Source organism: Moschus berezovskii, chromosome 4 (genome assembly GCF_049115385.1).
Source record: "Moschus berezovskii isolate FMDL1 chromosome 4, NW_MosBer_1.0, whole genome shotgun sequence".
NCBI lineage: Eukaryota > Metazoa > Chordata > Mammalia > Artiodactyla > Moschidae > Moschus > Moschus berezovskii.
In genome coordinates, this window is record NC_142463.1 from 16,944,255 (window position 1) to 16,960,672 (window position 16,418).

Genomic DNA, 16,418 nt, shown 5'->3' on the forward strand with positions numbered 1-16,418 from the left:
GTCCTGTTACTTTGCCCCGTATCTGGGGCTCCCAAATGAACAGGCTGAGAATCAGGGTACCCCTCCAGGAGGGGTTCCCTCAGTCTTGTAGAATTCAAACAGTACCAATTGCAGTTGAGACTATCGAGAGGATTCAAAAAGTACATAGAAGCCTTTACAGGACTGACTTTATGACTTTACTTGGAGAGATATAATGCATGTCTTGGGACAGACGCTGACTTCTAACTCAAGAGCTTGAGTTTTGGGGGAAGCTACTACTTTTGGAGATGAATGGCTTGAACATGAGACAAGGGGAAAGAGGGAACATGAAATAGCCCTCCTCCCTACCGGGAGCCAAGCGGTTCCCATAACAGAGCCAGTTTGTCAGATGTATTCATGAAGGACTCAAATGAGCGCGCATGCTGAGACTTGACTGATACTGAATGAGGAGTTCCCCAGGTCGGTAGGTGCCCAGTATGCTACTGGAGATCAGTGGAGAAGTAACTCTAGAAGGAATGAAGGGATGGAGCCAAAGCAAAACCAATACCCAGTTGTGGATGTGACTGGTGATAGAAGCAAGGTCCGGTGCTGTAAAGAGCAATATTGCATAGGAACCTGGAATGTTAGGTCCATGAATCAAGGCAAATTGGAAGTGGTCAAACAGGAGATGGCAAGAGTGAACATAGACATTCTAGGAATCGGTGAATTAAAATGGACTGGAATGGGTGAATTTAACTCAGATGACCATTATATCTACTACTGTGGGCAGGAATCCCTTAGAAGAAATGGAGTAGCCATCATGGTCAACAAAAGAGTCCGAAATGCAGTACTTGGATGTAGTCTTAAAAACGACAGAATGATTTCTGTTAGTTTCCAAGGCAAACCATTCAATATTACAGTAATCCAAGTCTATGCCCCAACCAGTAACGCTGAAGAAGCTGAAGTTGAACGGTTCTATGAAGACCTACAAGACCTTTTAGAACTAACACCCAAAAAAGATGTCCTTTTCATTATAGGGAACTGGAATGCAAAAGTGGGAAGTCAAGAAACACCTGGAGTAACTGGCAAATTTGGCCTTGGAGCACGGAATGAAGCAGGGCAAAGGCTAATGGAGTTTTGCCAAGAGAATGCACTGGTCATAGCAAACACCCTCTTCCAACAACACAAGAGAAGACTCTACACATGGACATCACCAGATGGTCAACACCGAAATCAGATTGATTATATTCTTTGCAGCCAAAGATGGAGAAGCTGTATACAGTTAGCAAAAAAAAGACCAGGAGCTGACTGTGGCTCAGATCATGAACTCCTTATCACCAAATTCAGACTTAAATTGAAGAAAGTAGGGAAAACCACTAGACCATTCAGATATGACCTAAATCAAATCCTTTATGATTATACAGTGGAAGTAAGAAATAGATTTAAGGGTCTAGATCTGATAGATAGAGTGCCTGATGAACTCTGGATGGAGGTTCGTGACATTGTACAGGAGACAGGGACCAAGACCATCCCCATGGAAAAGAAATGCAAAAAAGCAAAATGGCTGTCTGAGGAGGCCTTACAAATAGCTGTGAAAAGAAGAGAAGCGTAAAGCAAAGGAGAAAAGGAAAGATATAAGCATCTGAATGCAGAATTCCAAAGAATAGCAAGGAGAGATAAGAAAGCCTTCCTCAGCAATCAGTGCAAAGAAATAGAGGGAAAAAACAGAAAAGGAAAAACAAGAGATCTCTTCAAGAAAATTAGAGATATCAAGGGAACATTTCATGCAAAGATGAGCTCAATAAAGGACAGAAATGGTATGGACCTAACAGAAGCAGAAGATATTAAGAAGAGGTAGGAAGAATACACAGAAGAACTGTACAAAAAAGCTCTTCACGACCAGGATAGTCACGATAATGTGATCACTCACCTGGAGCCAGACATCTTGGAATGTGAAGTCAAGAGGGCCTTAGAGAGCATCACTATGAACAAAGCTAGTGGAGGTGATGGAATTCCAATTGAGATATTTCAAATCCTGAAAGATGATGCTGTGAAAGTGCTGCACTCAATATGCCAGCAAATTTGGAAAACTCAGCAGTGGCCACAGGACTGGAAGAGGTCAGTCTTCATTCCAATCCCAAAAAAAGGCAATGCCAAAGAATGCTCAAACTACCGCACAATTGCACTCATACCACACGCTAGTAAAGTCATGCTCAAAATTCTCCAAGCCAGGCTTCAGCAATATGTGAACTGTGAACTCCCAGATGTTCAAGCAGGTTTTTGAAAAGGCAGAGGCACCAGAGATCAAATTGCCAACATCCGCTGGATCATGGAGAAAGCAAAAGAGTTCCAGAAAAAACATCTATTTCTGCTTCATTGACTATGCCAAAGCCTTTGACTGTGTGGATCACAATAAACTGTGGAACGTTCTGAAAGAGATGGGAATCCCAGACCACCTGACCTGCCTCTTGAGAAACCTGTATGCAGGTCAGGAAGCAACAGTCAGAACTGTACATGGAACAACAGACTGGTTCCAAATAGGAAAAGGAGTACGTCAAAACTGTATATTGTCACCTTGCTTATTTAACTTATATGCAGAGTACATCATGAGGAATGCTGGGCTGGAAGAAGCACAGGCTGGAATCAAGATTGCTGGGAGAAATATCAATAACCTCAGATATGTAGATGACACCACCCTTATGGAAGAAAGCGAAGAGGAACTCAAAAGCCTCTTGATGAAAGTGAAAGAGGAGAGTGAAAAGGTTGGCTTGAAGCTCAGCATTCAGAAAACGAAGATCATGGCATCTGGTCCCATCACTTCATGGGAAATAGATGGAAAAACAGCGGAAACAGTGTCAGACTTTATTTTTTTGGGCTCCAAAATCACTGCAGATGCTGATTGCAGCCATGAAATTAAAAAACGCTTACTCCTTGGAAGGAAAGTTATGACCAACCTAGATAGTATATTGAAAAGCAGAGACATTACTTTGCCAACCAAGGTCCGTCTAGTCAAGGCTATGGTTTTTCCCGTGGTCATGTATGGATGTGAGAGTTGGACTGTGAAGAAAGCTGATTGCCGAAGAATTGATGCTTTTGAACTGTGGTGTTGGAGAAGACTCTTTGAGAGTCCCTTGGACTGCAAGGAGAGCCAACCAGTCCATTCTAAAGGAGATCAATCCTGTGTGTTCATTGGAAGGACTGATGCTAAAGCTGAAACTGCAATACTTTGGCTACCTCATGCTACGAGTTGACTCACTGGAAAAGACTCTGATGCTAGGAAAGGTTGGGGGCGGGAGGAGAAGGGGACGACCGAGAATGAGATGGCTGGATGGCATCACCGACTCTGTGGACATGAGTTTGAGTGAACTCTGGGAGTTGGTGATGGACAGGGAGGCCTGGCGTGCTGTGATTCCAGGGGTCGCGGTGAGTCGGACACGACTGAGCGACTGAACTGAACTGAACTGATAACTGAGACTCAGTAGGCCCAAACCAACAAGCTGGTTTGGTCCCCAGAGACTCAAAAGACTTTTAAGCCTGTTCAAACTGCTCTCTCACAGACTCCTGCTTTGAGCTTGCCCACAGGATCAGAGTTTTGTTTGTTTGTTACTGAAAAAAGGTTATGACCACATTCCTTAAGGGTAATTGCTACTATTGTTTTGCTAATGCCTAAAGCTCTTGAGTTTACTAATGGGTAAACTCTTACTGTATTGACTGCTCATGATGTAGTTCAGTTCAGTTCAGTTGCTCAGTCGTGACGACTCCTTGGGACCCCATAAATCACAGCACGCCAAGCCTCCCTGTCCATCACCAACTCCCGGAGTTCATTCAAACTCATGTCCATCGAGTCGGTGATGCCATCCAGCTATCTCATTCTCTCTCGTCCCCTTCTCCCCCCGCCCCCAATCCTTCCTAGCATCAGAGTCTTTTCCAGTGAGTCAATTCTTCGCATGAGGTGGCCAAAGTATTGGAGTTTCAGCTTTAGCATCAGTCCTTCCAATGAACACCCAGGATCAATCTCCTTGCAGTCCAAGGGACTCTCAAGAGTCTTCTCCAGCACCACACACAGTTCAAAAGCATCAATTCTTCGGCGATCAGCTTTCTTCACAGTCCAACTCTCATATCCATACATGACCATGGGAAAAACCATAGCCTTGACTAGACAGACCTTCGTTGGCAAAGTAATGTCTCTGCTTTTTAATATACTATCTAGGTTGGTCATAACTTTCCTTTCAAGGAGTAAGAAGTGGGGAAAAAGTTCAGAGCAACAGTGCTCCGCCTTTAAAGCTGCTGTAACTCAAGGGGTCTCAAAAACTCTAGGAATAGAATATCACTTACACTGTCCCTGGAGACCCCAATCCTCAGGAAGTTATTATGAGGCATCTGTGTAAGCTAACTCAGGAAACACAGACAGTAGGTTTAAAGTTTTACCCATACCTTTAATGAGGGCTTGAACTGCCCCCACAAAATGGCATTATCTCAATGACAGACTGTTTTTGTACACAGATATTGTCATAGATCCTGAAGCCTTAGAATTAACTATGACTCAGCTTTCAGCTTTTCAACCTCCTCATCGACTGAAGGCTTCCCATGGTGGGTTTCTCCACTTCAAGGAAAGGGGTTTCTTCAGCTCTGCAACTACCTTCACCAACAAAAATCATATGTGATGCCTCTTCTTGATCTGATGACATCTAACAATTCTCAGATGGACTGATGTAACTATGGACATAATGTAACTTTTCATTTTGATTATGTTTTAGCTTGATATAATGACTATTTTGCCTTACATCTGTAACTGTGTAACTGGATTTGTTTCTGAAAGCTTTTAAGTTACAAATGGTTGTTCAGGCCCCTACAGGTGCCACAATATCCTCCAACTATTACTTGGGGCCCCTGGATCAGAAACCCTCAATATGAGAGTTAGGAGAATATGTTGCCTCAACAATTTAGGGACAATGCCCCTCAACAGCAGGAAGTAGTTATGCAACGAAAACAATGCCCCTTTCCCTTGGCAACATAATTGTCCCCAAAGAAAAGGGGGGAATGAAAGAGTCAATTCCTAGACAGGTTGTTTTGAAGTCCGGGGTTCCTGAGGAGAAGAGAGGGATCTGCGGCTCTCAAAGAGGAGATAGGGGTCTGGAATTCTCAAGGAGAAGGGAAGGACAAATGTCTTTTGTTTTTTCTCTCTCTCTACATTCCTTCGTCTTAGTCACATAAAATCTTCTTTTCTTTAAACCCAGAGCTGATGTTTGCACAGAAAAAAAACCTCATCTTGCTCAGTTCAGTTCAGTTGCTCAGTCATGTCTGACTCTTTTTTGCAACCCAATGGACTGCAATACGCCAGGCTTCCTTGTCCATCACCAACTCCCAGAGGTTACTCAAACTCATGTCCATTGAGTCAGTGATGCCATCCAACAATCTCACCCTCTGTTGTCCCCTTCTCCACCCACCTTCAGTCTTTCCCAGCATCAGGGTCTTTTCAAATGAGTCAGTTCTTCACATCAGGTAGTCAAAGTATCAGAGTTTCAGTTTCAGCATCAATCCTTCCAACGAGTATTCAGGATTGATCTCCTTTAAGATGGACTGGTTAGACGTCCTTGCAGTCCAAGGGACTCTTAAGAGTCTTCGCCAACACCACAGTTCAAAAGTGTCAATTCTTCGGTGCTCAGTTTTCTTTATAGTCCAACTCTCACATCCATACATGACTACAGGAAAATCCATAGCCTTGACTAGACGGACCTTTGTTGGCAAAGTAACGTCTCTGCTTTCTAATATGCTGCCTAGGTTGGTCATAACTTTCCTTCCAAGGAGTAAGCGTCTTTTAATTTCATGGCTGCAGTCACCATCAGAAGTGATTATGGAGCCCAAAAAAGTAAAGTCTCTCACTGTTTCCATTGTTTCCCCATCTATTTGCCATGAAGTGATGGGACCAGATGTCATGATCTTAGTTTTCTGAATGTTGAGCTTTAAGCCAACTTTTTCACTCTCCTCTTTCACTTTCATCAAGAGGCTCTTTAGTTCTTCTTTCCCTTCTGCCATAAGTGTGGTGTCATCTACCTATCTGAGGTTATTAATATTTCTCCCGGCAATCTTGATTCCAGCTTGTGCTTCTTCCAGCCCGACATTTCTCATGATGTACTCTGCATATAAGTTAAATAGGCAGGGTGACAATATGCAGCCTTGACATACTCCTTTCCCAATTTGGAACCAGTCTGTTGTTCCATGTCCAGTTCTAATTGTTGCTTCTTGACCTGCATACAGATTTCTCAGGAGGCAGGTCAGGTGGTCTGGTATTCCCATCTCTTTCAGAATTTTCCACAGTTCGTTGTGATCCACACAGTCAAAGGCTTTGGCATAGTCAATAAAGCAGGAATTGATGTTTTTCTGGAACTCTCTTGCTCAAGGATGTTTTTCCTTAAACTCTGTACCAATGACTATATAACAATAATGTATCCTGCTTGAGGATATGTTTCTCCTTCTTGAGAACCTTCTGAATAATCCTGTCATTTTAAAATATATATTATTGGAGTGGGTCTGGTAAGACCTTTCTATTGTTAGTTCTAATCCCATTATCTTGAAATGTATATTGCGGGAGTGGGTCTGGTAAGACCTTGACAACCTTGAGACATTCTTTTGATTTATTGTAATAACCAATTGAAAAAGTATATAACTCCCTTTTCTTAGACTAGCGAGGGGGACACTTTCCATCCCCCTTCTGATGTCTATGTCAGAAGCTTTCTCTGTCCGTTTTTTACTTTAATAAAACTTTGCTACACAAAAACTCTTGAGTGATCAAGCCTGGTCCCTGGTCCTGAAGCTAAATCTTCTTTTTTGAAGATCCTGAATCCAACATCATTCACTGTAAGCTATCAATAGTGAAGTGAAGTTGCTCAGTCGTGTCCAACTCTTTGTGACCCCTTGGACCACCAGGCTCCTCTGTCCATGGGATTTTCCAGGCAAGACTGGAGTGGGTTACCATTGCCTTCTCCAGGAGATCTTCCCGACCCAGGGATTGAACCCGGGTCTCCCGCATTGTAGGAAGACACTTTACCGTCTGAGCCACCACAAGCATAGATTAAGAAAGGCCAGGAGGTCTTGGTAAACTTTGGGCCACATTTTGGTACATTCAGAATGGCCACAACATAATTATTACATTAGTGTTACCACTGATCTTTGTACACCACCTCTATAGGGACCACAAAGAACTTTACTGAGTGGATACATTTCCCTTGAGATGTGATAACAGAACAAATATATACACATATATATATGAAACAAATCATGGGAAACATTTAGTTGTATCTCAAATCTCACACCTAGATTGAAAGGAACATTTATTGAGCCCATGACTAAATTATTTCACAGTGCTATCTGCCACTGCCCCCGTGCCAGCCATCACACACCTTTCTGGAAAACAAGTGTGGGTTTTGTAGCCACAGCTCTGGTCTTCCACCAGCGTGGGTTCTTTTCCTCATGGGAGCTGGCTCAGTTCAGCTAATTTGTGCCTGATTCAGGTGTTTGTTGATGAGTTTCTTACACACTTTGTGACACTTCCACTGAGACTATGGGACTAGCATTTTAGAGCTGGCATTATCAGTTATTTAAAAGAAGAGACATACAGATCTCAAGGAAACCCAAAGGAAGCTAAAAAATTCCACCTCTGGGAGGAGCTTTTCCTAATAAGAGAAAGTAAAAATATTTAAAATAAATGGACACAAATCTCAAAAGATATAGGCAAAGAGACACAGTTTCCTGATGACTTAGAAAACATACTTTCAAAAGATGACAAAGTAATTCTCTTAAACCAGCAGCCACCTTTATAAAACCTAATGATTCCCTACGAGAGACATTCTCATTAGAAGCCAGACAATGTAAGAATATTTACTCTAACCATGAGATCGGGCTATTATTTCACAGAGCTGAAGCAATAAAAAGGGAATGTTCACAAGGTCCCACTACCACAAATTTGCTCACCCAATTCTATGTACGACTATTACTCTTTCTTGTTTTCTATTATAATTTAGGAACTGGCTATGTTTCCACCTATGTCAATCCTGCCACGTGGGCATCAGAGTCCACTTACTCTTGCCCACTCCAGAATATTGCTCAAGCAATTTTCCCCATCTGGCATCATTATTTCCCCCTGTATACTTTATTATTCTAACTGGCAGAGAAATAGGCTGCTCTTTTCCCCATTAAAAACATTCTCTTGATTTGAAAGCTCAGTATCATAAAGATGTTATTGTTTAGTCACTAAGTCACATCCAACTCTTGTGATCTCGTGGACTATAGCCCATCAGGCTCCTCTGTCCATGGAATTTCCCAGGCAAGAATACTGGAATGGGTTGCCATTTCCTTCTCTAGGGGATCTTCCCTACCCATGAATCAGACCTCCTGCATTGGTATGGGGAGTCTTTACCACTGGGCCACCAGGGAAGCCATCATAAAGATGTTAATTCTTTCCAAATTGATTTAATGATTCAACATAATTCCAATAACAGTATTCATTCTTTAAAAAAGAAGTTATTTAATTTAAATAATAGGTTATATAATTTTAAATCCTTCATTTACACTAAAGGCTAGTGAGATTTAAGTGACCTTCCTAATGTGACCTTGCTGGCTAGTTGGCAGTGTGAGACAGGACACGAACCAGGTCTCCTAGTTCAGCGTTTTTCCCCTACTTCCTATGCTGCCTCCTCCATACTCCAGCTGATATCTGCTGTGTACATGTACACTGAACATGACCAACTTACTTGATGCTGTCAAATAAAAACCATTCCTAGGAACCTGTATCTGGCTTCAGGATTAAAAAAAAAAAATCTGAAGTCTTCAGCAAGACATGACAAGATAAACACCAAACACTGATAATATGTTGTCAGCTTTCCAGGCAAGAAGAGACACTATTAATTTTTCCAAGAAATGAGTCACTTAACTTTTGCTTTTTACCAAGAATTTAGCTCAGGAGGTACAGGACTAACTCTCAGTTGGCAAATCAGTTTGAAAGTCAATTATGCACAGTTGTTTCATTTCCATTCCTGAAATTATCTTTTATTTCCTTTCATCCAGCAGTCAGAACTAAGGTCCAGTGGTTAGGGCCGTCTACTTCACAGTTCTTATTGTCTCGACATTGTGTGTTACTCTCAGTCGTGTCTGGTTCTTTGCAACCCCATGGACTGTAGCCCACAGGCTCCTCTGTCCATGGAATTCCTCAGGCAAGAAGACTGGAGTGGGAAGCCATCTCTACATTAGGTCCTTCTTCGCTATAGTCAGGAACTCCTCAGCATACATCCCTTCAATACCCGCTCTTACCCTTGTCCTCTCCTTGGCTAGAACCCCCATCTAGTTTTACTGATGGTAACACAGAAGGAGAACAAAAAAAGTCTCTGGGTGGCGGATTAGGAACCACCCTTACTTCTTCAGCTTCATGTTCTTCTGCAGAAAAACAGGGTCATAGGGCAGCAATATGAGAGACACAGGTTGAGAAATGTGCACGTGTTTGACCACCTTTGATCTCACTGAGTCATCAGTCCAGAGGACACACCACATGGCACCAGCAGCCACATTCTTGCCTACTGCTATTGAAGGGAGTGTCCACGGGGATGAAAGCATGATTTGGATGTTGCCAGAGTAGAGTGAGATGACACCTCTTCTAGTTTTCTACGGCACTCTCTGTTGTGCAAGTTGAGAAGACTTCCAGGGAAAGAACTCAAACCAGATCCACAATTCATGCATAGGTATGTCTGAGGAAAACAGGCAAGAGGAGAAGCTGACAGAAACAAATTGCAGGCAGGACTCCAGATTCCTAGGAGAGCGATCATCACAAAGGAAACAGTGCAGTGTATCCAGCTACAAGCAGCACCAGGGCTGGAGGGCTGGTCAGCATGGTAGTTCTAGAACCAATATAATATTTATTACCTAAACTTATCTAGACCAGCTATTGCCCATTGGTATCTTGCGTAAGTTCTGGGGAGGAGGGTGAGGGGTACATTTAGGCTGCAGGTAAAACTGAAAGACCTGCCCTCGAGAGCTATTACCATCCAAGTGTGTGGTTAAGTATGAACGTGGGTTACCTGGGCATGGTAATGGATAGTCTCTGAGATGATTCTCATAGATTTTCTTAGCTTTTATTTTCTATCCTGATGAAAAATTTGCCAATGTCATAAAACAGAGAACCCAACAAGCCTTTCAATTTACATAGCTAATTTCTGTATGCTTTTGATAACACTGTCACATTGGTGACAGTTTTTCACTATTTTTTGCCCTGGCATATTGGGAGGGCATATGAGGATTTTATAGTGAGATGGTGGGGTGGGGAGCCTATGATCCTTGCTGTTCTCCCGACACTGTGCTTATGGCTGGCATCCCTCTGATACAATGGCAAACAGAGGAGAGTGAGCTGTTCATCTCCTTTTCAAAGAAAATGGCAAGAGCTGAGCTAGTGCAAGCCCTGAGCGAACCTTCATCTGAACTAGAAAAAATCATCTGGGGGCAGTTACAGCTCTAGGGAGCATAGATTGGTGCCCCTGCACAAGCAGAAAAGGTGCTTCATTCTCCTGGAACACACATGTGGGAAGGTGTATAATTTGAGCTTCAGTTCAGTTCAGCCGCTCAGTCGTGTCCAACTCTTTGCAACCCCATGAATCACAGCACGCCAGGCCTCCCTGTCCATCACCAACTCCCGGAGTTCACTCAAACTCATGTCCATCGAGTCGGTGATACCATCCAGCCATCTCATTCTCTGTCGTCCCCTTCTCCTCCCGCCCCCAATCCCTCCCAGCATCAGAGTCTTTTCCAGTGAGTCAACTCGTCGCAAGAGGTGGCCAAAGTATTGGAGTTTCAGCTTTAGCATCAGTCCTTCCAATGAACACCCAGGATTGATCTCCTTTAGAATGGACTGGTTGGATCTCCTTGCAGTCCAAGGGACTCTCAAAGAGTCTTCTCCAGCACCACAGTTCAAAAGCATCAATTCTTCGGCGATCAGCTTTCTTCACAGTCCAACTCTCACATCCATACATGACCACGGGAAAAACCATAGCCTTGACTAGACAGACCTTTGTTGGCAAAGTAATGTCTCTGCTTTTTAATATGCTATCTAGGTTGGTCATAACTTTCCTTCCAAGGAGCAAGCGTCTTTTAATTTCATGGCTGCAATCAGCATCTGCAGGGATTTTGGAGCCCGAAAAAATAAAGTCTGACACTGTTTTCACTGTTTCCCCATCTATTTCCCATGAAGTGATGGGACCAGATGCCACGATCTTTGTTTTCTGAATGTTGAGCTTCAAGCCAACCTTTTCACTCTCCTCTTTCACTTTCATCAAGAGGCTTTTGAGTTCCTCTTCACTTTCTGCCATAAGGGTGGTGCCATCTGCATATCTGAGGTTATTAATATTTCTCCCGGCAATCTTGATTCCAGCCTGTGCTTCTTCCAGCCCAGCGTTCCTCATGATGTACTCTGCATATAAGTTAAATAAGCAGGGTGACAATATACAACCTTGACGTACTCCTTTTCCTATTTGGAACCAGTCTATTGTTCCATGTCCAGTTCTAACTGTTGCTTCCTGACCTGCATACAGGTTTCTCAAGAGGCAGGTCAGGTGGTCTGGTATTCACATCTCTTAAAAATTTTCCACAGTCTCTTGTTATCCACACAGTCAAAGGCTTTGGCATAGTCAATAAAGCAGAAATAGATGTTTTTCTGAAACTCTTTTGCTTTTTCGATGATCCAGTGGATATTGGCAATTTGATCTCTGGTTCCTCTGCCTTTTCTAAAACTAGCTTGAACATCTGGAAGTTCACGGTTCACGTGTTGCTGAAGCCTGGCCTGAGAATTTTGAGCATGACTTTACTAGCGTGTGAGATGAGTGCAATTGTGCGGTAGTTTGTGCATTCTTTGGCATTGCCTTTCTTTGGAATTGGAATGACAACTGAGCTTTCCAAATTTCTCCATTCACATTCCAGGGTGTCTGGCTCTAGGTGAGTGATCACACCATCGTGATTATCTGGGTTGTGAATATCTTTTTTGTACAGTTCTTCTGTGTATTCTTGCCACCTCTTCTTAATATCTTCTGCTTCTGTTAGGTCCATACCATTTCTGTCCTTTATTGAGCCCATCTTTGCATGAAATGTTCCCTTGGTATCTCTAATTTTCTTGACGAGATCTCTAGTCTTTCCCGTTCTATTGTTTTCCTCTATTTCTTTGCACTGATTGCTGAGGAAGGCTTTCTTATCTCTCCTTGCTATTCTTTGGAACTCCGCATTCAAATGGGTATATCTTTACTTTTCTCATTTGCTTTTGGCTTCTTTTCTTTTCACAGCCATTTGTAAGGCCTCCTCAGACAGCCATTTTGCTTTTTTGCATTTCTTTTTCTTGAGAATGGTCTTGATTCCTGTCTCCTGTACAATGTTATGAACCTCCTCCATCCATAGTTCATCATGCACTCTGTCTATCAAATCTAGTTCCTTAAATCTATTTTTCACTTCCACTGTATAGTCATAAGGGATTTGATTTAGGTCATACATGAATGGTCTAGTGGTTTCCCCCATTTTCTCCAATTTAAGTCTGAATTTGGCAACAAGGAGTCCATCAATAATTACATTTAAATGGACTAAATGCTCCAATCAAAAGACACAGAGTGGCTGAATGGATAAAAACAAGACCCACGTATATGCTGCCTACAAGAGACTCACTTCAGATCTAAAGACACACAACGACTGAAAAGTGAGAGGATGGAAAATATATTCCATGAAAATGGAAACAAAAAGAAATCTGGGGTACCAATACTGATATCCGATAAAACAGACTTTATTTTTTTTTTTTATTTATTTTATTTATTTATTTATTTATTTTTTTATTTTTAAAAAGAATTTTATTAAAAAAGCACAAATGCAAAGAAATGAACAGAGGAAAATTTATGCGTCGAACCTGGACTGGTCACTTATGATAATATACATGCTACAATTCCATTCTCTCCAATCATTCCACCTTCACACAAAGACTAGAACAAGAGACAAAGAAGCACATTACATAATGGTAAAGCAATCAATCCAACAAGAAGATATAACAACTGTAACACACAGTCACTCAACATAGGTACATCAAGATACATAGCAAATATTAACAAACATAAAGGAAAATTGACAGTAACATAATAAAACTAGGGGATTTTTAACACCCACTTACATCAATGGACAGAAAAATCAATAAGGAAACATTGAACTTAAATGACACACTAGAACTGATAGACTTATTAAATATCTGCAGAAATTTCCATCCAAAAGCAACAGAATACACATTCTTTTCAAGTGCACATAGAACATTTTCCAGGAAAGCTCATAAGCTGCCTCACTGAACAATAACAAAATTACACCAAAAAACAGATTAATTCCTAAGATCTTTCCGCTCAAGCCTTTTGGAACATAAAGAACATTTACCAAATGAGTATCCCTCTCAATATATTGGTTTTGCATACTCAGATATTCATATTTTAAAGACACATATATTTAAAGATATACAAATAAATATCTTCAACTAAATAAAATCTGTACAGATTGCATTTTGTTTCAGTGATATGTCACAAAGCTAAGACTCTATTCCCATCTCGGACCAGTTAGCTTCAAACAGAAGGTATCAATGACACTTATTAATCCTAACATGGACAAATTTATTCATAGGTCAGGCATAATAAAGTCTTAGCGGGATGAACCAGTGATAAGGGGCAAACATCCAGAGCTCACTAGGAGCAGAACTGGGAGAAACAAACCTAGCCGTGGCTGTCATGGCCCTGGTTCTGTGTTAGCAGTCGGCCCCTAAGGAGTAACAAAACAGGTCTTTGGGCTCCCAGAGGCAGGAATTCCCAAAATCTAGGAGGATCTGTATCTTAGACCAGCAGGGGTTTCAGGCTAGTGTTTCCATTCAAATGGAAAAAATGCCCACTTACACAGCTTGGCCATTATGGATGAAAGCTACAACTCAATGGACATGCAGGGATCAGGTGAAAGTGCGATTTAATTTACCCATTGGAGGATAAAAGGAATTTAGCTCAATTAGGTGCTAAGGATAGAAATGAGACTGAGACACAGCATATTTGCTCTCAAGTTGCTTACAATCTCGATGGAGACAGAGTCATAAAGAGGTGATTTCAAACTTGGGTAGATAGTGGGGGAATTTGACAGGAGAGGAGAGGAGAGGAATGCATAGTTTGTTATGAGAACACAAAGGAGGTTCATTTATGCCAAACGAAGTAAGGTTTAGGAAGATTCTTGGAAAAAATGCTGCTTGAGTTGGTTGTAGCAGACAAAGAAAAATGAGCAAGATTTACCATGAAAAGCCATGTAGGTTAGACACACAAAACCATATTCAGGGCACTTCAAGTAATTTGATATTATTACAGTGGAAAGCCAAAGGTCCAAAGGGTCACTTATGCCATGCTAAGAACTTTATCTTATGCAGGAATAGGGAGGTATGTTGGAAACTGACCATAATGCCCACCTCAGTTCTCCTCTTCCTTTTAGTGATAGACACCTAAGGCTTCCCTATTGGTTCAGACAGTTAAGACTCTGCCTGCAACGCAGGAGACCCAGGTTTAACACCCTGGAGAAAGGAATGGCTACCCACTCCAGTATTCTTGCCTGGAAAATTCCATTGACAGAGGAGACTGACGGTCTCCACAGTCCATGGGGTCGCAAAGAGTCAAACACAAACGAGGAACTAACACTTTCACTTTTGCACTTTCCCCTCCTCCTCCACTGAGTTTTCAGTTCAGTTCGGTTCAATTCAGTCACTCAGTCGTGTCTGACTCTCCGCGACCCCATGAATCACAGCACGCCAGGCCTCCCTGTCCATCACCAACTCCCGGAGTTCACTCAAACTCATGTCCACAGAGTCGGTGATGCCATCCAGCCATCTCATTCTCTGTCGTCCCCTTCTCCTCCCGCCCTCAACCTTTCCCAGCATCAGAGTCTTTTCCAGTGAGTCAACTCGTCGCATGAGGTGGCCAAAGTATTGGAGTTTCAGCTTTAGCATCAGTCCTTCCAATGAACACCCAGGATCGATCTCCCTTAGAATGGACTGGTTGGATCTCCTTGCGGTACAAGGGACTCTCAAGAGTCTTCTCCAGCACCACAGTTCAAAAGCATCAATTCTTTGGCGATCAGCTTTCTTCACAGTCCAACTCTCACATCCATACATGACCACGGGAAAAACGATAGCCTTGACTAGACAGACCTTTGTTGGCAAAGTAATGTCTCTGCTTTTTAATATATTATCAAGGTTGGTCATAACTTTCCTTCCAAGGAGCAAGCGTCTTTTAATTTCATGGCTGCAATCAGCATCCGAAGTGATTTTGGAGCCCAAAAAAATAAAGTCTGACACTGTTTCCACTGTTTCCCCATCTATTTCCCATGAAGTGATGGGACCAGATGCCATGATCTTCGTTTTCTGAATGTTGAGCTTCAAGCCAATCTTTTCACTCTCCTTTTTCACTTTCATCAAAAGGCCTTTGAGTTCCTCTTCACCTTCTGCCATAAGGGTGGTATCATCTGCATATCTGAGGTTATTGATATTTCTCCCAGAAATCTTGATTCCAGCTTGTGCTTCTTCCAGCCCAGCGTTCCTCATGATGTACTCTGCATATAAGTTAAATAAGCAGGGTGACAATATACAACCTTGACGTACTCCTTTTCCTATTTGGAACCAGTCTGTTGTTTCATGTCCAGTTCTAACTGTTGCTTCCTGACCTGCATACAGGTTTCTCAAGAGGCAGGTCAGGTGGTCTGGGATTCCCATCACTTTCAGAATGTTCCACAGTTTATTGTGATCCACATAGTCAAAGGTTTTGGCGTAGTCAATGAAGCAGAAATAGATGTTTTTCTGGAACTCTCTTGCTATTTCCATGATCCAGCGGATGTTGGCAATTTGATCTCTGGTGCCTCTGCCTTTTCTAAAACCTGCTTGAACATCTGGAAGTTCACGATTCACATATTGCTGAAGCCTAGCTTGGAGAATTTTGAGCATGACTTTACTAGCGTGTGGTATGAGTGCAATTGTGCGGTAGTTTGAGCATTCTTTGGCATTGCCTTTCTTTGGGATTGGAATGAAGACTGACCTTTTCCAGTCCTGTGGCCACTGCTGAGTTTTCCAAATTTGCTGGCATATTGAGTGCAGCACTTTCACAGCATCATCTTTCAGGATTTGAAATAGCTCAATTGGAATTCCATCACCTCCACTAGCTTTGTTTGTAGTGATGCTCTCTAAGGCCCACTTGACTTCACATTCCAAGATGTCTGGTTCCAGGTGAGTGATCACGCCATCGTGGTTATCTTCATCATGAAGATCTTTTTTGTACAGTTCTTCTGTGTATTCTTGCCACCTCTTCTTAATATCTTCTGCTTCTGTTAGGTCCATACCATTTCTGTCCTTTATCGAGCCCATCTTTGCATGAAATGTTCCCTTGATATCTTTAATT